This window comes from Peromyscus californicus, unplaced genomic scaffold, assembly GCF_007827085.1.
Source record: "Peromyscus californicus insignis strain IS unplaced genomic scaffold, ASM782708v3 Scaffold_8__1_contigs__length_139910024, whole genome shotgun sequence".
NCBI lineage: Eukaryota > Metazoa > Chordata > Mammalia > Rodentia > Cricetidae > Peromyscus > Peromyscus californicus.
This window is the reverse complement of record NW_026294606.1, coordinates 130,843,062-130,866,192: the sequence shown is the minus strand read 5'-3', so window position 1 is coordinate 130,866,192 and position 23,131 is coordinate 130,843,062. Positions and strand designations below refer to the sequence as shown.

The 23,131-nt window shown below is 41.1% G+C and overlaps 1 protein-coding gene across 9 annotated transcripts in view; it reads left to right on the top strand.

Moving 5' to 3' along the window:
• Window positions 1–23,131, top strand: part of Inpp4b (inositol polyphosphate-4-phosphatase type II B) — a 789,997-nt gene that overhangs the window by 60,796 nt on the left and 706,070 nt on the right. For 2 of the 9 annotated variants that reach the window (XM_052726850.1, XM_052726852.1), the window contains exon 2: window positions 18,414–18,523. The exons of the other annotated variants lie outside the window; for them this stretch is intronic. The gene's annotated coding sequence lies outside the window, so the exon portion shown is untranslated. The remainder of the gene's footprint in view (window positions 1–18,413; window positions 18,524–23,131) is intronic. 9 annotated transcript variants of the gene reach the window in all.

The following is a 23,131-nucleotide window of genomic DNA, read 5'->3' as shown; positions in this document are numbered from 1 at the left end:
AACTTTTGGTGGATAAGTTTCATCATACATTTATAGTTAGTCATTGTTGTTATTGTTATGTATATTGTTATATTATTGTTACTATAGTTGTTATTGTTGTTGGAGTTTTTGTTTTTTTAAATAAAAGGCTTATTGTGTAACCAGGCTGATCTCAATGTTGTGGTAGTCATCTTTCCTCAGCATATGATGGCTGGGATTTTAGACATGAGCATTAGAATGCTCAGCTCATTATAATTAATCTATGTTCAGTTTCAATTAATATTATACGCATCATAAATATTGTAGTATTTTATCAAACTCTCCCCAATGTATGGCCCCATCCATTTCAAAATGTAATATTTTATTGATTCTTTGAGAATTTTACATACACACACATATACATACAATGTGTTCTTATCATATCCATCCTCCACTCTTTCTCATAACTCCTCCTACATCTACCATTTACCTCCCCACCCCTCCCAAAGTTGTATTTTGTATTCCTTCTCTCTCCTGTTACTGCCTCCCCCTAACCATCTTATAACCCAGAATTCAGCTGGTGCTTCCCCTGTATTCATGGGTGTGGGGTCATCCACTGGAGCATGATTAATTGATGGGGCCACACCCCTAGAAAACTGACTTCTGTGGATTGAAACTATTAACTGTACTTCCTATTCTTTTTAACATAGGCTAGTTGTCCATTATATTTGACAAGCAGTTATTAAGAGAATAAAAGATTTTAATCATCCTTTGATATTGTAGATTTTATTTTGTAGATTTAATTTATCCACATAAATTTCCTTCTCTCTTTAGGATTTCTGTGAACAAAACAAATCAGCTTACAGTCAATTATTTCAATTTTGTTTGCTTGAGAAATTCTTCCTCACTATTTCATTTTCTTTAATAGTAGTTTTGTTGGGTATAGAATTCTAGGTTTGTCATTTTCTTCCAACATTTGTAATATTTCACTTCATTCTTGTTTATTTGATTTCTAATTAGAAATTTGATGTAATTCTTTTTCTGTAGAAGTAAAGTGTTTTTGTTGTCTGGCATCTGTGTATTTCTTTTCTTTCAACAAGTCATGACAAGGTGTAGTGCTCCTTGGGCTTCCTGAATCTGTTGTTTGGGAACTATCATTAATTTTAGAAAGTTTGTGGCCCTTATTACTTAATATATTTCTCCAGAACCTTCTCTTTTCTTATTTATTTGTATATATTTTTGTGTCTTTGATTTTGTTTCACAGTTATTGGATTATCTGTTTTTGCAATCAAGCTTGTTGAATTTTTGTAGCCCTATAGTTTATGTATTGAGAAACACTCAATGATACTTTTCATTTCTTTCATGGTGATTTTTGACTTCTGGTATGTCTTTTCCTTTCTCAAGTCACCCATCTTTTTGTTTATATTGCCCATCTGTTCTTACACATTTTCTAATTTTTCCATTAAGTTCCTTGATGTGTTAATCGCAACCATTTTTAAAATTCAATTAGATGACATGCCATGCTGGATAAGGATAAATTAGGTAGGTAACCTATAGTGAGAGGATTTGTGTTTTTCTGACAAAGAACAGGTTGTATTTAGTGTTTGTGGTAGCTGTGATGACATGGGCTTAGATTGCCTTTCTGTGTTTTTTTTAAAACTCCTTGCTAAGTCAAGCCTGTGTCCTCTTCTCTCTCACTATGTCTCTTCTATCACCGTGTCTGGTGAGATTGTGTCAGGAACATGGTGTAGCTAGAGTTCTCCTGCCTGGCCCACAGTCAGGACAAATCTCTGTCACCTGCCAGTCCCACAGCCGCTCAGACCCAACCAAGTAAACACAGGGACTTATATTGCTTACAAACTGTATGGCCGTTGCAGGCTTCTTGCTAACTGTTCTTATATCTTAAATTAACCCATTTCTATAAATCTATACCTTGCCACGTGGCTCATGGCTTACTGGCATCTTCACATGCTGCTTGTCATGGCGGCAGCTGGCAGTGTCTCTGACTCAGTCTTCTACTTCCCAGAATTCTCTCCTCCTTATCCCGCCTATACTTCCTCCTGCCTGACTACTGGCCAATCAGTGTTTTATTTATTAACCAATCAGAGCAACACATTTGACATACAGAACATCTCACAGCAACATGGTCTCTCTCTCTTTATTTATCCCCTGGGCTGGGATCACCGCTTTGTCTCTTAGTTCTTTCTCAACTTCTGCTTTGGTAGGACAAAGAGTCTAAATAGGGCTGAGGTTCAATGATGGCTCTTCTAGGTTGGATCAGGCTTTCATTAGGTTTCCCAGAAGGCTGTTAGGAGGACCACTCTTGGTGCATTTAAAGATCCTTCCCCCCACCATTCCCGACATGTGAGGGATTATATTGGGGCTTTGCTGTGAGGCTTTTGCAGGGATCATGTGGTAATGCCCACGAGAGCCTGTCTTCTCACTGCATGCTGGCCTTCACTCAGCTTCTGTCAGTGTGTTCTGTCACCATGTACTTCTTCACAGTGTGGTTCCAGAAACATTTGCTGCATATCAACCTTGTTCAGTTGCGATTTTCTGTAATTGGCTGTCCTTAGAGATGTGGGGCCCATGCTTTGTCCTGTGACCTCAGTTCCCCAGTGGATCTTAAACATGGTTTGTTTTCTGCGTTTTCTTGCTGTAAGTAAAGAATGAGAACATCTAGGCTCTTGGCAGTCTAGAGCTTCAGCTGAACGATCCTGCCATTTTGTCACCTTTAAAGCTCTCTCCTTACTGCTTCTTTGTTTTGAAACCCACTATTGCTACTGAATACGCCTGTTTTGCCACAGAACACCAAAACCTCTCATCCCATTCTAACAAACCGTCTTTGAGCCTAACAATGTCTCCCCGTCTCCCCAACCCCTCATCGATATGTCCCGCCCCTCGCCTCTGCTAACCAGCTCCAATTAATTATTTCTCAAAGTTCTATTTTCTTGGACTCTATATACAAGTGAGGCCACGTTTGTCTTTCCATGTCAAAAGATCACACTGTAGTGTAAAAATTTGTGCAATCACTTTTTGTCGTAAGGAAAATCTTGTAAAACAATTTGTTTGTCACTCTTTGCATACCCATGATGCACCTCTCACCTATCCCAAGGCACCCCCTAGTTATGCCCTGCTCTACACAGTCCATTTGGCTCTGTGAATCTTGCACAGTAGAGGCCGAATGGACCCAACGATTGGCAAGAAAGAGGCGGGATGACTGGGGGAGAGGTAATGTGCTACACAGAGCATTATTATCCTCTCTCTTCTTCCTAATGCACATTTCTGTCATTTTAATGCTTTGTAGAGGACACAGAGGATTCTAAATTTCTGTTTATCATAATCCCAGTGTAGCAGATGTAGTAGTTAAAAACATTAATCTTCCACGAGGGATACATAAAAATAAAACTAGGTACTAAAGCCTGAGCCACAGGAGGGAGCAGAGACAGGTGGTGAGTGTTGTTGAGGCATGATTCTGTGGTATTCTCCGTAAGCACTGTTGACATGGAAGATGTCCACTTGAACTTAAAATGCCTGCTCTAGAAGAGATTAGTGAGATGTAAAGAGGGAATGAGATATTCTAGCAGAGGTGGAGGCCAGCAAGTGGAGAGACGGCCGTTGTGTGGTAACTCCTTAAAGAAAATAACTGAATTCTTATTGTTGAGTGTTTATTTACACAGGAATACCCATTTTTGTGGGATTTCATTTTTTGCCTATAGTCAGATTTTTGTGTATACATACTTGTTCATGTGCAAGCAGGCACATGTGTATGTGGGTGCACATGTATGTATATTTATGTGTATATGTGTATAGAGGTTGGAGGTCAGCCTTAGGTCTCAATTCTCAGGTGCCATCCACTGTCAGCCAAATTGACAGTATAGAGCAGGACACAGCTAGAGAGGGTGGCTCAGAATAGGTTACAGGTGCATTATGGGTATGCAAATAATGACAGACCAATTGTTGTACAAGGTTTTTAAGGTCTTTTAAATGGCAAAATGTGATTGCACAGTTGTTTTTGTTTTTTTTTTTTTTTTACAATATAGTGTAATCTTTTGACAAAGATTTTTTTCTTTAAGACAGAGTTTTTGAGTTACATGGCAGTCAACAAGGAGGTGACTGGCTAGTAAAGCCCAGGGATCCACCTGTCAAAGCCTCCTTAGCTCTGTATGAGCTCAGTCAACCATACCTAGCTTTTCCATGTGGGTTCTGAGGGTTGAAATCAGGTCTTAAGCTTTCAAGACAGACCCTACCAGTTGAGCCATCTTCTAGCCCCAGTCAGCATTTTTTGTTTTTGTTTTTGTTTTCCAAGACAGAGTTCCTCTATGTGTAGCTCTGGCTGTCCTGTAACTTAGTGTACAGACCAGGCTTGAACTAACAGACATCCACCTGCCTCTACCTTTTGAGTGCTGGGATTAAAGGTGTGCACCACCATGCCCAGCTTCCTCAGTCAACATTTTAAAAAATTATAATGTTAATAGTGTATACACTTTAAAAGAAGATGCATATCCAATCACAACAATACACCTCATATTTTTTAATTTGGGCCAACGAATGTTGTGAATAGTTCTGGTGCCAAGAAAGTCATCACTTTCTGAGACAGACCCATCCTGTATTGACCAGCCCTGCCATGATGAGGTTCTTTCGCAGAGAAACTGAAAGCTATGCCCCCCTGCACCCCAAGATTCTGCCCGTAAGGAATGAAGGTCTGCTTCCAGCAGGACAGCCACTAGCTGGGCAGGGATGCGCTCTGCCCTTGGGAATGGGGCCAACCCTGGCAGAGACTCAGCAGCGAAGGGAACCAGTGAGGGGGAGGCAAGGTGGTGTTTTCTTTTAATTTGGAAGGAGAATCTTCCCTTGCATTCTCTGTGGGGTGAAGAGTACACACCACACCCCACTTTACTAACAGCTACTCTTATACTGACATTTAAGTCATCACCGTCTTGTGAAAAAGCCGCCAAGTTTCCCAGCTCTCTCGTAAGCACGCCTAGAGTCAGAGCGGCGACATTGTGCATTGCTGCAGTCTGTAGATCCAGGACGACGAGATTGATTTCACCAAACCTCTGAGGGCCTAAGATAAATGAGCTCGTGGATACTCTCTATATTCTCATTAATTTTTATTCATAACCCCCAAAGAAACAATTGCGTGGCTCCTGACGCCTCTATGAGAAACACATTAAGGTCAGTTTTAGTCTAGACAGAATCACATTTTGGGTTCAATTGAAAATTCCTTTCCTGCAGTTTATTAATACGTTCTATGTGCTAAATGTGTGTGCTCTCAGCTTGTGTGACGTGAGTGTGACTCTGCTTTTCTCTGCTGTTCTTCCCTCATCCTCTACTTTGATTAAGTCTTGTTGATTCTCTCCCTGAAACGTCGCGTGAGTCCACCCTGTCTCTTGATTCCCTCCGATATCAACTTCAGATACAAGTCTCATTATCACTCACCTGGGACTTCCTTGAAGGTCAGAGATGAGGGATGTTAGTTGATTTTTATCAAAAGTGAAGGTACAGGTACTTAGCTTTATGGAGGTGACATTAATAAACTGTGAAAATAATGTTCCTTTTCAAAAAAAAGATGTAATCCTCTCCAAATCGAACCTGAACTTCTTCAAGCTGTCACTGAGTTGCCAGAATGTGCTGTATTCTTTTGTGTCCATGAATATAAAAATAGCAACATTTATTTAGTAAACAAGAGCTCTTTCCGGTAAAGAGCACTGCAGATTTCCGACATCTTCTTTGTTGAGGTGTTTTGCTCAGCTCGACTCCCTTGACTTGGTCTCTTCCCTTCATCTCCCCTGTGCTTCTTGCTGTTTTTGACCCCACTGACTGAGTGCTCCTAACTGCCTTTTTGTTTTCTTCCAACCTTCCCGATTTTCTTTCATTTCATCACTCCCCTTCTTTATGTGCAGTTCATTTCTAATAGAAGTCTCACCTGCTGTCCTTTCTTTTCTTGCGTTTTGGGTATGTATATGGTGTATGCGCATGTGTATATGTGTGCTGATGTGAGCATACATGTATCACAGTGTGGGTGTAGAGGTGAGGAGTCAACTCCAGGTGCTGGGGCCTTCGCCTTCCACCATGGTGGAGGCAGGTCTCTCTTCTGTTCAAGGCTGCATAGGCTGGCCAGTGACCTTCAGGGGTTCTCCCAGCTCCATCTTCCACCACAGAAATACTGGTATTACAGGCATGCATTACCATGCCCAACTTTACATGGGTTGGGATTTGAACTCAGGTTCTCACAACAAACACTTTACCCACTGAACTGACTTTCCAGCCCATCGCATGCTGCTTTTCAAAAACCATATGCAGATCTCTGGTCTCCTAAATGGGGGGGATGTACTAGCATCTCGTGATCACCAGTTCTTTTTTTCTATGACCATGGAATGTAGGAAAAGAGATGGAAGGTGCTGTAGCTATATTAACCAACTCAGTGGCTATGTATTGATTCAAATGAACGAAGAACAATAATAGTTCAAAGGTGTAGAAAGAATGTGAGGGCATGCTTTTCTGACAGGATAGTAAACATACGCCATTAATGTGCTAATATTTTCCTCATAGCTTTCTTTGATTATATCTTTTAATTGTTCTTTAAAGTTGCATTTATTTGTGTGTGTGTGTGTGTGTGTGTGTGTGTGTGTGTGTGTGTGTGTGTACACATGCATGCCATGGTGAACATTCAGGGTTTAAATGGTAACATGTGGAACTCACTTTTTTCTTTCTACTCTGTTAGTCTCAGCATAGAACTCAGGTGATCATCTTGGGTGGCACTTTCCCTTCTAAGCTGTGTTACAGCTTGCTTGTATTCTTGGCAGTTCTAAATGTCATAGATTTCATGTAGACCCCAAATCATGTACAGTCTATATGGCGAAAGTTTGTTTGTAAATGGCTACCTTGAGGCCTTATCCCATTAAAATATCATTACTAATATTTAGAGTCCAGAGTGGCCCACAAAATACCATTCAGCCCATTATAACGAATTTAAGCATTAACTGGCATTTATAAAACTTTCTCAGGAAAATGCTCTCAGAATGCTGGGAATTTGGACTGTGATTCTGTTAGTGACCAAGTTGAAGGGCTTGGGGCAGTGTCACTAGAGCCAGGGCTCCACTCATTCCCCTGTACACCTGGAAAGTTACCTTCTCTGTTTCCATAAAGTATGGAAGTGGACATTTCAGTTTACCCCCTAGCCACAGCACTGGATCTTACTCTAGTGGGGTAGTCAGGTATGAGTCTATGAATTTATGCCCTTTGATTTCTCCCTATGAGTCAGTCTCATCCTCATCATTAAATTGTGTGTTACCTGCACAAAATTTTACATGCTAAAGAAGTAAAGAAGTAGCAACGCATAAAAGCTATAGACCCAAGAAAATGAACACAAGCTTCATACACCCCTGGATAGCAAGCTATGTGGCATCTTGCCAGACGAATACCTCCCCACAAAGCAGTGATGCTGAGGTACAATCACCTGGTCAGCCATCAGAGACTTCCTCAGTTTACTCACCTTCTTTAATTCTTAGGATCTTCCTCTCAACTTCCAAGGAATCCTCAATGGGGAATCTGTCCAGGGGAGTCACTGTTGTTGATGGCAATCTGCCTCACTGCTCACTTGTGCTTGGTAGGGGACGTTTTCTAACTGTGTGCCTATAAGAATAATGTATTCAGGTGACAGTGTTCTATCTATGTTGGATAGCCTAGAGGTGGTTTAACCTGAGCTATAAACTTTGGTGTAAGTCGCTTGTTTAAAAAATAATAAATCACAAAATGTACCTAAAGATGAGTAACGTATCTCAGAAGAAATGATTAATTTCATCTCTACTAGTATGACTTTAGACAACTGAAATCATTAGACTAGCTGAGTTTAGGAGAGAAAAAGAAGATGGATTAGGAAGTTTATATATCTTTGAGGCTGATAATTCAATAACAAGCAAAGACTAAAAAAAGGAAAATAGAAAAAATGTGAGTGCATTTTGAGCACCTGAATTAGGGACTTACCCATTTATCATTTCCTTCAAATCTAACAGTAAACCAGCATGAATTACTGTGTACCATTTTCCACACATGAGAACACTGAAGCTAAGTTTAAATAATCTGCTTGAAGCATATCCAATATGGCAGTGAGATCTGACTTCATGCGTGTGTCTGAGACCCGTGTAGTCACATTGGCCTTGGGCTGCCGTGAGCTCATTGCTTGGCACTATAATTTGTATCTATGTGAGCAAGGCTTATAGACTGAAGCTGGTCCTCAGCCTGGCACTACTGAGAATTGGAGAAATTTAGCTTCCTGGCATGCCTTTGGAGGGAATCTTAGGGCTTTTTCCTCTTCCCCTTTCCCACTTCCTGCCTGTAATGGGGGCTTTGTCTGCCACATGTCCCTGCCATGAGATGACCTCTTCCCACAAGCAACAAGGCGAATCATGGACTGAAAGCCCAAACCTCCCAAATAAACCTCTCTTTGTTCTTAAAATTTGTTACCTTTGGTATTTTGTTCCACTAGTCAAAGCCAACTGACACATTGGCACTATATACCCACATGTAGCCAGTTCTGCTGGTAGGCTATACCGAATCATTTCCCTAAAGACATGCCTTGAGGATCCTTAAGATCTTTAAGGCAGACTATGGAGAAGGGACTCGAAGGCTGGTGTAGAAAGAACTTTCTGCTCTCTGATCAAGATAATCTTGGGGGTGTGGTACCCTTTTTGTTCTATGGTAGTATTCATGGTTTCTGGACACCCACATGGCTTGAGGAGTTACACAGTTAGTTTTCTATTGTCCATGACAACGTTCCATAACCTGGATGAATCAAAATGATACATGTTCATTATCTTCCATTTTCTGTGAGCAGAAGTCTGGGCATAGCTTGCCTGGATCCTCTGACCAGGGTGGTGTAAGACTGCATCAAGGCAGCAGTTGGAGCTCAGGACCCTCTATGTACGAACTTGGCCTCATGTGTTTGCTGACAGAATCTAGGATCTTCGTATTCTAAGGCTAAGGCCTTTGGCTCCTACAGGCTACCCATAGTTCCCATACATGTGCCTATCTCCACAGGAAGCTCCCACTGCAGTAGTAGAGTCTGTCTGTCTGTCTGTCTCTGTTTCTCCTTTTCCTTCCCCTCCAGTCTGTTCTAATTTAATCACAAGACTGATTTTGCTTTTGCTACATTCTGCTGACTGAAAACAAGTATAAGCAAGGGAGGAAGTTGGCAAAAATTACCAGCGAGTGAGGCGTATGTGACGTCATTCACTAGGTCTGTTTGCCACATGGAAAAGTTCCTAATTGGTAGAGAGCTTCACCTAACTGACAGTGTCAGATACAGGTCCAACATCTGGAGAGAGGAAAAATCATCACATATCCTGCGAAACCTGCCAGTTTGGATCCGTGTGTGAGCCCTCAGTGGTCTGTCAGAAACACTTCCTGATCACAGCCTGGCTTCTTCACGTCCGCTTGGATTGCTCTTAGCTTGTGGAATCTCTTGGTTCCCCAGAGACACATTGCAAGGGATGGGCTTGAGACCTTGCTATGCTCTCAGAGAACATGCTCCTGACCCCCAGGCTTTCCTCTTGACTCCCCAAGTGGTCCAAACACAGCAACACTGCAGCTTATGGGAACTTCTTAGAAATGCAGGCTCTGAGATTGTCTTAGTTAGATTTTATTGCTGTGAAGAGACTCCATGACCACAGCAATTCTTATAGAGGAGAGCATTTAATTGGGGCTGGCCTACAGTTTCAGAGGTTTAGTCCATTATCATCAAGGCAGGAAGTATGGCGGTGCAGGCAGACATGCTGGAGGAAGAGCTGAGAGTCCTACATCTGGATCCACAGGCAGTAGGAAGACTGCCACACTGGGCATGGCTTGAGCAACTGAGACCTGAAAGCTCACTCCCTAGTGACACACCTCCTCCAACAAAGCCACACCTACCCCATCAAAGCCACACCTCCTAATAGTGCCACTGCCTATGGGGGCCATTTTTACTCAAACCACCACACTGACTCACCTACGCCTGATGGAGAACAGTGCATCTGGGAAGACCTCGGATAGTTATATGCATATGAATGCTGGTACTGGAGAAGCGGCATATTAAAGCACACATTACAAGCAGTACCACTTCCTCAGGGACTGCACCCCACTTGGGTTTTTGTTGGTCAGAGTGAGTGGGTGATAGGATTTAGCTCACAGCTGGCAACAGGCTTGACAAGAAGCAGTAAGAACACATCAAACTGCTTTGAATTAATATAACTCTCCTGGGTCAAACAAATTACATCCTTGGGGTACAGAAAGGATTTATAGCCGTGATTAGAGAGGCGCTGGCAGTAATCTGAAGAATCGCAGGGAGCCAGCTAGGTGCCATTTTTTTCAAAGAAGGAAAAGGATGAATCCTGAAAATTACTGGGGAGTGAGCCTGACAGTAATTTCCCACAAAATTCTGGAAGGAATTATTAAACAGGTAACTTGTCAGCTCCTAGAAACAGGGATTACAATCACCAGGAATCAGGCCAAATTAACCTCATTTGTTTTTCTTATAATGCATGTCTAGGACTACCAGGCCCAAGGAAAGCAAGAGGTATAATAGTTTTGATATTTTAGGTAGGTATTTGCACAGCTCATATACGCAGAAACGTGGTACAAATCATATTTTCAGATGAATTCCTAGCTGGCTTTATTATTGTCTCCTCCAGGATAAGTCAGAAAGGAGTTTGATAGAAGTTTAAGTTGAGTCCCTGTATCAGTCAGGGGTGTATTATAGAGGGTAGAATGATAGAGAATAGAAGATTTGTATGCGGATTTGATCTTACAGAATTGTGGGGATTGATAACGTGAGAGGAAGCCAGGAAAAAAAAAGATGGATGTGAAGTGAGGGAGAGAAAAGACAACCGGGAGCTGTGAACGTGGCCTGGCCCCTGCTGACTTGCTAACCTTCCAATTCCATTGATACAGAAATCTGCCAAAAAAAGAAGCTGAAAGAGCTGTATCCTGACAGCCCCTGCATGCCAAAGAGGCCAAGCGCAGACTCAGGATCGATATTAGGGGCTGAGGCAGGACTGTAGCTCTAGTCTTGACTTCTAATCTACATACATTTCTTCTATGTCCAGCCTTGTTGCACAACCACAGCTTAAGGACTTGTAGGAAATATATTTGCCGCTTAGTTGAGCTGTATATACACAGTTCAAAAACACATAGCAGTAGAACTCTGCCCTTGACCTTGCTTGGCTGAATGATTAATAATGCAAAGCTCTAAAGGACGAGCATGCTGGGTTTCAGGATTCAAAAGAAAATGCCAGTAAACGAACTTCTCACTCTTCAAAAGTCCCTGTTACCATGAAAGCTCTTCGTCACCAGGCTCACTGAACTAGTATCTCCATTTCCAATGTCTTCAATATCCTTTTTTGCATATTTTCATAGCATTTATTAGTAGATTTTTTATAAAACTTTGATTTATTCGTGTTGTATCCTCCTGATCAGAATGCAAGGTCATGTGAGCAAGGTCATTGCCTGTGTGGTTCATCACTCAATCCAGGGCAGTCAGGACAGAATACAAGCTCATGTGAGTAGGATCATTGCCTGTACGGTTCATTGCTCAACCCAAGGCAGTTAGGACATACTAGTGCCTAGATGACATGCTATAAATATTTATTGGTTGATATGTAACTAAATTTAATGAGAACAAGATTAACGCCTTTTACTGAGTAGTAAAATATCAACTCTTTAAGTAGAGAATGAAGAATATTTCATGAGAGAAAATAGATTTGGGTTTTTGTGAAAAGCAAGCACAAAGTGAAAATTTGGGTATTGGAAAATTAATTCATATTTTACTTATATAGTAGAAACAAAGGAAGTAATATGCCTACTCCACTCTATTTGAAATACTTCTATAAAGAACTCTTAATAGTCAAACAATAAAAATTCAAACAATCTGATTTTTTTAAAACAATGGGCTAAATATATGAAGAAACATCTTAATAAAGAAATTATGAAGATGGAAAATAAACATAGAAGATGCTAAATACAATTTTAATCAGGGAATTTCAAGTTCAAACACCAACATGATACCATTAATGGTTCTTACTAAAGTGACTAAAATCTAAGCAAGTAACAATATCAATCGATGGAGAGGATACAGAGCAACAGGGAGCCTCATCCTTTGCTAGTAGAAACCAAAATTGCTGTAGACATGTTAGAAGACATGTGGGCAGTTTCTTACACATAGAAACATAGAGTGATTGCTGCCATAAACACTTTTGAGTCTAATAAAATCCTACTTGTGAAGTTTATAGTTACTGTTTTCATAATGTCTGTAGCATTAGAAGTAGTTGATATTCCTTTGATAGAGCAATGGGTAAATAAACTGGTACATTTATGCAATACAATGGAATATATCCAGCCCAAAAAGAAATTAAATATCAGTCCACCAAAAGACATAGTTAAAGGGCTGGAGAGGTAGCACCGCGTGGACAATGCTTGCTGCACGTGTGTGAGGAACTGAGTTTGGATCCCCTGCACCATATAAAATCTAGGTTTGGCAATGCCTGTCTGCAGCCCTGTGCTGGAAGCCAGGGACAGATGCGCATCAAAGGCTCACAAGCTAGCTGGTATACTCAAGATGGTGAGCTTTGGGTTCAGTGAGAGGCTTTCTCAAAAAATACGACAGCTATAGAGGAAGGCAGCTGATGTCAACATCTAGACTCTACACATGTGTATACAGGTAAAAACACGCGTGCACATGTGTGTGTGCACACATTCACACACAGAGCACATAGTAGAAATTTTAAATTTCTGATATGAGGGAGTAACATACAAGACAAAACTAGACAAAGCACCACCCTATAGCACCTGAAAGGGAAACATTATTTAAATAAATAAGTAGGTCAATTAAAAAAAATCCTCTCAATATATGATTATTTTTAAGAGTTATAAATACATAAAACACCCCCAGTAGCCAAATGTGAAATTATTTCATCTACAAAATCTATCTATACTGGATTATCACCCAAAATATAAAGTAATGTTCACACACACACATACACACAAAATAAAAGATGTAAAGTGTAAATACATGAGGATATTATGTATTTAATAAAGGCAAATATCCACATGTAGCCCATGCAAATGAATTCCAAATAATATATTTTGATCCTCTGTTCTCAAGGACACAGAGATTAGACACCCAGTCTTTAAATAAGAGCTATGCAAAGTTTGCATCCTTTCAAAGAGCAGAGCAAGTTTACAGGGCAGCCACCTGACAGACATTATCTCACCAAGAGATCCAGGTCAGCTCCAGCAGAGGGGGTCATGGTTAAAGTATTTATTGCTCATAATGTGGTGTCAATGACACTTTCTCTCTGTGGCTTCCCTTCACCAACTCTAGTCCACTCATAAAAATATATATGCAGGCATATTCTACAAGATGTTTGACAAGTCTTGCCTTAAGTATCAAAACCACCAGGACTATATGAGGGGCTAGACAAATGGCTCAGTAGTTAAGAATTCTTGGTCTCCAATCTTGAGGACTGGAGTCTGGATTCCAGCATCCACATAACAAGTCAGGACTCCTAGGAGATGCTTGTAATTCCACTGCTGAGGGAGGCAGAGACAGGAAGATCATTGGGGTTTGCTGGTTTCCAGCATAGCCAAGCAACTGTGAGTTCCTGATTCAGGGAAAGACTCTGCCTCAAAAAGTATAGGCAGAACATCATAGAAGAGGACATGGGGCACTTCTTTGGCTTCCATGTGTATAAACATGAGCACACACTTGCAGATACTCTGGTACAATTAAATAAACTCGTGAAATAAATCCTTTAAAAAGGTATGAGAAACTCTGAGTCAAGAGAAACCTGATGTAACTATCTAGGTGGGTTCCTGTACATCAGGTGAAAACCAAGGGAGCCTGAATAAAGGATGAACTTCAGTTAATAAAAATGTGTCTACGTAGGCTCACTAATTGTGAGAATAGTACTAACGTAGCATTGTATGTTGATAATAAAAGAGACCATGTGCAGGCATGAGTAAATTCTGACCTGTGTTTGAAAATTTTTAAAGTCTTCAAAATTTCCAAAATAAATTATTTCATTATTTTGATATGAAAAACAGGGCATTAAGAAGACAAAATCAATAAGTCACCTTTTAACATAATTTTTTATTGATTCTTTTGGAATTTCACATCATGCACCCTACTAACTTCCCAGTCCCTTCATATCCACCCCTCACCCCTGTAGCATCGCCACAAAGAAGAAAATTAAAAAAATATTAATTAAAAACAAAGCAAAGCAAACAAACAAAAACCTCACTTCACTCCCCCTCTTTCCCACCTTTCTAACAGCTTTTCCTCCATCTTCGTGGTACTGGGAGCTGCAGTGTGTCCTCAGTATACCCTCTTGTCCACTCAGCTTTGCTTGCAGATATTTGCTGTGTACAAAGCCTCTGGCTTATGGTTCACCATCAGTGTTGGACCCTCACTGAGACTCCTCTTGGAGATCCACAGGAATAAACTACTTTTGTTACAAAAGTTATAAACATAATGGTTGTCTTGGAAAAGGAATGAGGGTTTGTTTGTGAAGTAATTATTTTTTTAAATATTTATTTATTTATTATGTATACAATGTTCTGCCTGCATGTATGCCTGCAGGCCAGAAGAGGGCACCAGATCTCATTACAGATGGTGTGAGCCACTATGTGGTTGCTGGGAACGGAACTCAGGACCTCTGTAAGAGCAGTCAGTGCTCTTAACCTCTGAGCCATCTCTCTAGCCCTTGTGAAGTAATTATTATGAAATAGTTGTAATTGAAGTTCTGCTGCCTTCAAATACTCAGATGTTGAGTGTGAAGGGATTGTACTCCAGTATAGTTTCTAGTGGTGGAACCAAGACAGACTGGTCAAAACCATGAGGAAGCAGGTTTCAACACAGATTAAAAGTAGCCCCTGATGATCAGAACTGTCCATCTCTGACTTACTTGCTATTGGAGGGAAGTGAAACACTCAACTCACTGATCCTCTAGCAGAGGCCAACAGAATGTCATAGTGAAGAAGAGGATGAGGATGAGCCTGAAGGTGTCTTCTCAGCTGCTCTGAGTGCCTGTGTGGCAGCCGACTCCACCATAGCTATATTGGTTCAGGTGGCTGGAGGCAGACTTTAGAAGCTAGTTATTTTCTTATGACATCCAGATGGTGTGTTTCTCTCTGATCGTCTTGAAATTACATTCTGGTTAGAAAGTGAGAAATAATTGTGGTGCACGGTAAGGGATGAGTTCAAGAGAGGGGGCTTCTGACAGCATATCTGTGCACATGCACTCCTCTCTCAGAACTAAACACATGGCAGAAGGCTACAGAATCAAGACATCAAGTAGCCCCCCATGGTGGCTTTAATATTGGATATTATCATCTTGGTTTCAAATGTTGTCTGGTATCATAATGCTTGAGGCCAGCTCCAGCGAGCAGGAACGGTTCTTGGAGGGTAGCACTGCCATTATCTACAGTACCAGATGGCTCTTGCCCTCTAGAAATCCAAACCCATTCCATTTCTCCTGGGGAAACAGAAACAGGAGGGGTTTGGGTCACTTCCCTCCTGATACTACTGGCAACATCGTGAGTTCCTGTTTATGTGTTTTTATGCTCTTGTATTTGTACATGTTTCTACTTGGCGATTTGTCCTTTAAAAAATGGAGCTTCAGAATGGATATGATTATGAAGTTATGCAGTCTTTAATCATGTCAGGTCCCTAACAAATATATTACACTGAAGCTCAGACTACTTTTCACTCTCTAGTTATTTCAATAAAGAATGGTTTGGCCAATAGACCTCATCAAGAAAAAGCCTAGTATTCTTGCAATATAAAGTAATGTATGTGCATATTTGCATAGATGCATGTGGATATACTTTAAAAATAATGAACTATATGTTCAGTTAGTTTGCAATACAAATACTTAAGTATTTTGTCTGTGGAAAAATCTGTCATTTGTAGGTCTTATATATTACTGGTCAATGGTTTGTGTGCAAAAGTCAATGTTAATAGGGTTATGTTTTTGTTGTTATCTTTTAGCAATGCTTGGCTTGTAGTTCCTATGTAGTTGAGGATGACTTTGAACTTATCCTTTAGACTTTATATCCTAAATCCTGGGATTACAGGTGTGTGTCACCACACCCAGCAATCAGCTAATGTTTTAAAAGCCCTAAAGTTTGGATTTTATGACTATTCGAAAATCACAGTAGTTTTGGATTTCTTTGCTGATATTAAATTGGATCGAATAGATGGTATGGAATATGAAAAGTACTATAGACTAGGAAGGGTTTTTACTCTTTTACCTTGAGAATTGACATGTACCTCTGCCTAGTTTTCCTCCAGTGTGAAAGGCGACTCTCCGGCATTAGTCTCTAAAGCCATCCTTGTTTGAGTTCATGAATGAAATTCTCTACACAGGTGAATATGCTCACTACTTGATCCTCTGCCCCCCAAACTAGTGGCGCAAGTGTTTGAGGTTCTGGAAGCTTTAGAAGGTGGAGGGAGACAGACTACCTGGAGGAAGTGGGGACCGGGAAGGCAGCCCTCAGAGGACTCTTTTCCTTGTCCCCTTCTTGTCCCCTGGCTCCCCGTCTATTGCAAAGGGAAAAGATGCCCCTGCCCCAAGTGCCAGCTGTCATACGTTCTGCTCAAGTTCATGGGGCCGACCAGTCACCGTCCACACACTCTTAAAGCCATAAGCCTGAACAAGTCTTCTTTCCTGTCTGAGAAGTAGGGAAGACAAACTATTTCCTGAATTCATACTCTAGAATTATACTGCTGGATTATATCTTTATGGTGTCAGTTGACATGATGCCAACTTTCCATGAGCCCTCCTCCTGGCTTCTTTGGCTAGATACTGAATTTGTGTATATATGTCTCTTTACGTAGATTGTAAGTTCCTTTGCTGCTGGAAACTGTAGTATATTGATTTCTTCATTTCTGTTCCTTCCTCTACTGTTCACCACACTGTACCTTCATTCTGCCTTCATCCACCTATGAACATCCATGCATTATTTAAGAGCTGCCCGAAATGTCATACCTTGTAAGAAATAGATTGCTTAGTTGGAATTAATCAAGTATCCACCCCACTTTGCCTTGTTCTTCCTGGCAGTTCTTCTCTCCTTCTAGGCATCTTACTTTACATGCATTTACATACCCCTCGTAGGCCCCCAGAGGACAGGTAACCATTTGTCCCAGTGCAGGACCAGTATCTGCTTTTGCATCCTAAAGATGCCCTGGTATCATAACTGAATGACTCCTTCCAGGGTCTCCTCCAAATAGCTTCAAATCCATCTCTTCTCTGTTGCCCACAGAATTATATGCCATAGATCCATTATATATACAGCATAGTTGAGTTTGTAATTAGGATCAAACTTAACAGAGTCAGAAAACCCTGGCATTTCCCCCTCATTAGGCCTTTCTATCTCTGTGAAAGTTGGTGTCATTTATAGCAATACTCAGGCTAGTGCTGAAAAATCTTTATTTCTCTCTTCTTTATATTAGACATTAAACTCTTAATAGCTCTTGTCAGTTCACTGCCAAAATACAGACTGAATCTTATGCATTTTCATTATCTCCACAGTGCTGGCCCAAGCTGCCACCCTAACTCACCTGGATAGTGTTACTGTATTCTTACCAAAACCATAATAGGACCTCCAAATTGCCCGCTTCCTCTTTTATTGATGCCCCCCTCACAGTATCAAGAGAAGAGATTCTCTCTATGGCTTCTACTCATGACAAAATGTGGATTGCTAGCCACACCAACCAACGCCCAGATAACCTGAACCCTAAGTGGCTTTGCTTTACCCTCTTCATGCTGCAGCGACACTGGACCAATTTCTGTCCTTCAGACTTGTCAAGCTAATGTCTACCTCTCTGGGAACTGTGACCTTGCTCCACTTTGAGATTGGAGATGTGTTCTCAGAGAGCGGCCTGTGGCCATCAAAGACTGGAGATGTGTTCTCAGAGAGTGGCCTGTGACTCAGGTGCTCACAGAAACTTTCCCTAACACCTTGCTAGTGAGCGTTCATTACTTTCTCATCATGGGCTAATGCCCAACGAAAGACCCTTAAGGAAAGAAGGATTTACTTTGGCTCACAATGAGGAAGCAACTAGAGGAATGCAGGTGGTTAGCTCTTCGGCCATTTTGAACAGTCCATGGCCTTGTGGGATATTGTTGCCCAGTTAGGTTCAGTCTTCCTTCATTTTGGAAACACTGTTATAAACACACACGCAGAGGTATGTTTCCAAAGTTGTCATGAATCCAGTAAGGTAGTCCATGAAGAACAATTGTCAAAGCATCCTACAATTTCATCTTCTTTGTGGCCTTTACTGGGTTTAGGATGTTTCCATTGGCCCCTTTCCCTATTAGAGGGGCATACCTGGTTTTGGGCATATCATCTGCCTCCATCTTTGTATGACTAACAGATGCCACCATACCTTCTCATTGGCATTCGGCTTGACTTCCCAGGGTCTTCTCCCTTCTCCTGTTGTGGCTTGACTAGAGGCCCTTTGGAGGTGGACACCACCTTGTATCCCCGCTGCCACTCACAGAGCTTGATTTGGAGTAGCACTGTGCAGGTAAGCACATGCATTTTCCCTTTAATTCACAAATCCCTCTCTCCTCCCTCAGTCTTTTTCTAATGGAATTGCTTGTTAGTTGTAGGGAACTTAAATTCCTATTACAGCTTTTAAAACTGAGATTGGGGAATTGATGAGGCCTATAATTGGTAAAAGAAACTCTGACCTAAGGTGCTTGCTTAATGAAAGAATGTGGTAGGAGGGCAGTGGGAATAGTTTCACTTAATAGAGGAGATGGAGATTTGATGCTCAGGGTACCAGTTTATTAGGCAGGGAAACCAACTATTAATTCACCGAAAAAATGATCTGTCAGAGACACTCATCTTCTGTTCAAGCTGGGGGACAGGAGCAGGTTCCCTCGTAAATCACAGACCTTTTTACCTTTATTAACATTATTAAATCAAGATTTATCTTTCTTATAAAATTTTAGATTAGATCACAATATTAGAAACTCAGTATTACTCCCAACCAAGAGGTAGTCCAGGTTCCTTGGCCAACTCTCGTGGCAATGACCTGGACTGAGAAATGGTGATGCCTAGAGGTGGCAGAGTGAGGGTGCATAGGGAGGGTGCTGATAAGCCCACTTGGCACAAAGGTTTCCAGGTTTTATAGTTAATACATGTTGAGCCAAACCAAAACAACATGTAAACAGGCAATTGCTACTGCTATTCTGCAAAAACATGATTTAATCTCTTTTCAGTTTTTTTTTAACCCCACATCAGGGCTTCTTTACCTGTTTCTGCTGTCATTACATTTTGCCTGAGAAATTTTTTGCATGACTCTGGGTAGATAGGAATACAAAATAGGTATACAAGTCTAACATTTACTGGTAAAAATAATAAACTTGTAAAACAATTCTTTGATATACATGTGCTTTATGAATTTATCAAAGTCGAAAGAAAATTTGCATACTGATGAGATGAGTGTACCCTTTATTATTTTACACAAAACTAAATATTGGATGAATATTTCATTCTGTGGGGCACAGAACTTCTTCAACATTCTAAAGAGCTTTTTTGCATGTGTTTGTGTATGCATGTTGAGTTTGCGTACATGTTTGTGTGCATGCAGAGGCCTGAGATTGATGTTGGGAATCCTTCTTGATCTCTCCTTGACCTTATTCACTGAGTCAAGGTCTCTCAGTCTCACCCAGGGCTTGCTGATATGGCTACTTTTCTTACCAGCTTGCTCTGGGATCCTCTGTCTTTCTTCCGGGGCTGGAATTACTGCAGGTCAACAAGCCAGCCAGGCATTTATGTGGGCTTCTGGGGATCTGAACTCAGGTCCTTACTCCCCAGCCTTTGACTGATATTTTGATTTTTTAAATTGTCAATGATGAGGACACCATTTTGCATGAGCATGTGGCTGTCATCTCTTGGAGGCCTGCTTGTTTCTGAAGAGGTGGAGTGCATCTGGGGGGCGGGGGAGCTAGGAGAAGTGCAGGGAGGGAAACTGTGGCCAGAATATATGATATGAAACAAGAATCCATTTTCAATAATAAAAACATCCTAGGAAAATACAACTCAAAGATATAATAATTTGATACATACTGAGGGATGTTTTAAAAAAATATTAAAAATTTGTTTCCTGGAATTAAGCCATTATGTTTCTGCAAGAGTAGAAAACTTTGTATGCACAGTGAAAACACTGAAATTCATAATTTAGGACAGCATCAACCTGAACTGTGGTGTTTCAGGCAGAGTTCACTTACATTGCGTAGCATGAGGGCATGTGCCAGGCAGAACACACATGTTGTGTGTTCCGAATGAGACCTATGATGATGTTGTGTGGTGCATCTGAGGTTAGCACTGTCCCCAAAGCCTCAACCAGTGGGTGTTTGATTGTAATTCATTTTGATCATCCCATATTCAGAAACCTTTGAGTGTTGCCAAGGTTTTCATGAGCCCTACATTCAGTCCTGTGATTTCCATAGGGTGTCATGACCTACAGATTGAAAGAGCTAGGGCATGCCTCATACTATATCTCAAGGACCCAGTCCAAAGAGCTAAATTAGTAGAGTTAGTTCTCAATGATTTCTCATTTCCTTTGACCCTTTTCCCATTCCAGCCCACCTTCCCTCTGTGCAGTGCCAGACTCAGGGATGGTGACTTCTGATCTCCCCAAATCACTCTTCCTGCCCTGTCCTTGCCCATAGCACTTCAGATGACCCCACTCCTCTGCCCTCCACATGCTCCTTTCCTTAGTGCCTTCCTTCTAGCAAGATTAATGAAGAAAAACAGAGGTTTGTCAATGAGTAATAACACTTCAGTTTGGATCCAGTAGTATTTGCACTTTTAAAATAAAAATTCCTGGAGAGAACAATATTTCAGAAGTAATAAATAACAAGTGGCCGAATTGCAGACATAACATTAATCCACATCATATTATAAAACACCCAAGTGCCATGGCCCTGATGTCTGCCATAATGATGATGTAATAAATTAGTGGAGTTCAAAAGCAGTTCAAGTGGCATTGGTAGATTTCTAACACATCACAAGTGTGTTTATTAAAGCCTGTTTCCGGTTTGGAATCTGGTCTCCACAGCGCCTTGCAGAGCATCATGGCCACCCCTCCCTGTCATTTTCACCCAACCTGGACCATTGCCTTAAGTTTACAATGGCAGCAAACACAGCTGCGGCAGGCAGCACATGCGCCTAGGTCCCTCCAAGTCAACAGACCCAAAGCAAACTCACCACTTACGTCCCACCTCTTGTCCTCACCACCTCTCTTCTGTGATCACAAACACAGAGGACACATTCAGCTTGGGCTATTGTAGCAGCCTCTGGGCTAGTTTTATTGTAGCAAGAATCCTAATTGGTCTTAATAATAAAAACCCAGAGCCAGATGTTGGGATAAATGCTGAAAGATCAGAGAGACAAAGAAGCAAGCCACAGCTACCTCTTACCTTGCCAACTCCTCAGTTTGAAAGGGGGTGAGCTCCTGTCTCCTCTCACCTTATATTCCTCTCTCTGTCCAGCCATATCACTTCCTGTCTCCACCTCCCCAGTGCTGGGATTAAAGGTGTGTGCCACCACTGCCTGGCTTCTATGGTTAACTAGTGGCTAGCTTTGCACTCTGATCTCTGGGCAAGCTTTATTTGTTAGAGCACAAACAAAATATCAGCACATTTTATTATCACTTAGAAGGTGCCCAGGAGAACAGTCTCAGGGAGGGAACATTTCTTCGGTTCCATGGTCCCAGATATTTCATTCCATGGATGCTTCATACCCTGTAGTTGTGTAAAAACATCACAGAGCCTGCATGGTGGAAGTGTGTAGAAGGAGGAGTTTCTTCACTATGTGGTAGTCTGGAAATAGAGACAGACAAAAGAAAGGGACCCAAGTGAGATATATGCTAAGGACATCATATTCATTTCCTCTGGGAAGGTTACAGTTACTGAAGTTTCCTGAATATTCTGAAATATTAATACCCTCCGAGGACCAAAGAGTTGAATTTAAAAGCCTGTGAGGGACATTTCATATTCAAACATAATAGCTTCTAGAATTCTCTACCAAGCCATCCTCCAAATTTCCACCAAATTCATGAAACACTAATCCTTCTATTGTATCTGTTGCTTCCAGAATTAATTCCAAATGAAGGCAAATGCTTCTCTGTCTTTTTTATGACTGTGCCTGTGTCTCTTTATGATAGAGATCTATTTTCAGGCTGTTCCCATGGGACTCTGGAAACAACAACCCCTTGATGTTGCCTCAAAGCCCCATGTTCGTTTCTTCTCCTCTGATTATTTCCTTACCCTAAGCCATTCCTATACATGTGTTGAGGATCTATGCAGACACCACATCTGCTGAGAAACCCAGTTTCCATATTCTCTGTATAGACTGCTTCATTCTTTAGTTTCTGTAACAATTCAACCCAATGTACACATTTATCACAACCTTTAGTCTTGGTCGACAAATGCTTTCTTATGGCCTCTAGAAGTCTGGAAAGATATTTAGAGCAACCTATTATTTTTCTTCTCATTTATTTATTATTTAATTATTGAATCTCATATTGCAGTGCTTGGTGTCTTATAGGCAGTAAATATTAAAAGAGTAATAATCAGAGCTAGCTTACAATGATCTTTTAGTCTTGGTCAGGTTTTTCCAATATCATGAATCACTTTATTCAGTCTCTACGATGGTTTATTGTGGATGACATAACCAGTGCCCGATGCCTCCAGTGTTCTGTGTCATAATCCTTTGATTTGACTTTGATTCTAGCCATTGCTATGGCAGACAGTTTTGGGAGAGCACAGACTCATGCTGAGTGACTTACTCAAGTGTGCTGTGCATCAGTCTGCTTTCTTTCCCGGGTGGTCTGTTGTCAGCCTATCACAAATTGAAGGGGATTTAGCATCTCCAGACAACCCTCAAGAATGGGTGAAAAGAGCTGGTGAGCATGCTCTCCACCCTTCGCCCTTCAGATGGACAATTCTACACGGTCATCTCAGAGGCCCTGGCTGGCTCCAACTCCCAGTGCTTGCAGAAGTCATGTTTACAATTCACTTGTGTATAGTTGTCTCACTCTTGTGATGTTTCACCTCTTCCAAAGCCATCTGTCAAGTAAACTTGAAGATTTTTTTTCCTATTTTATTTTGTGAAAACTCAG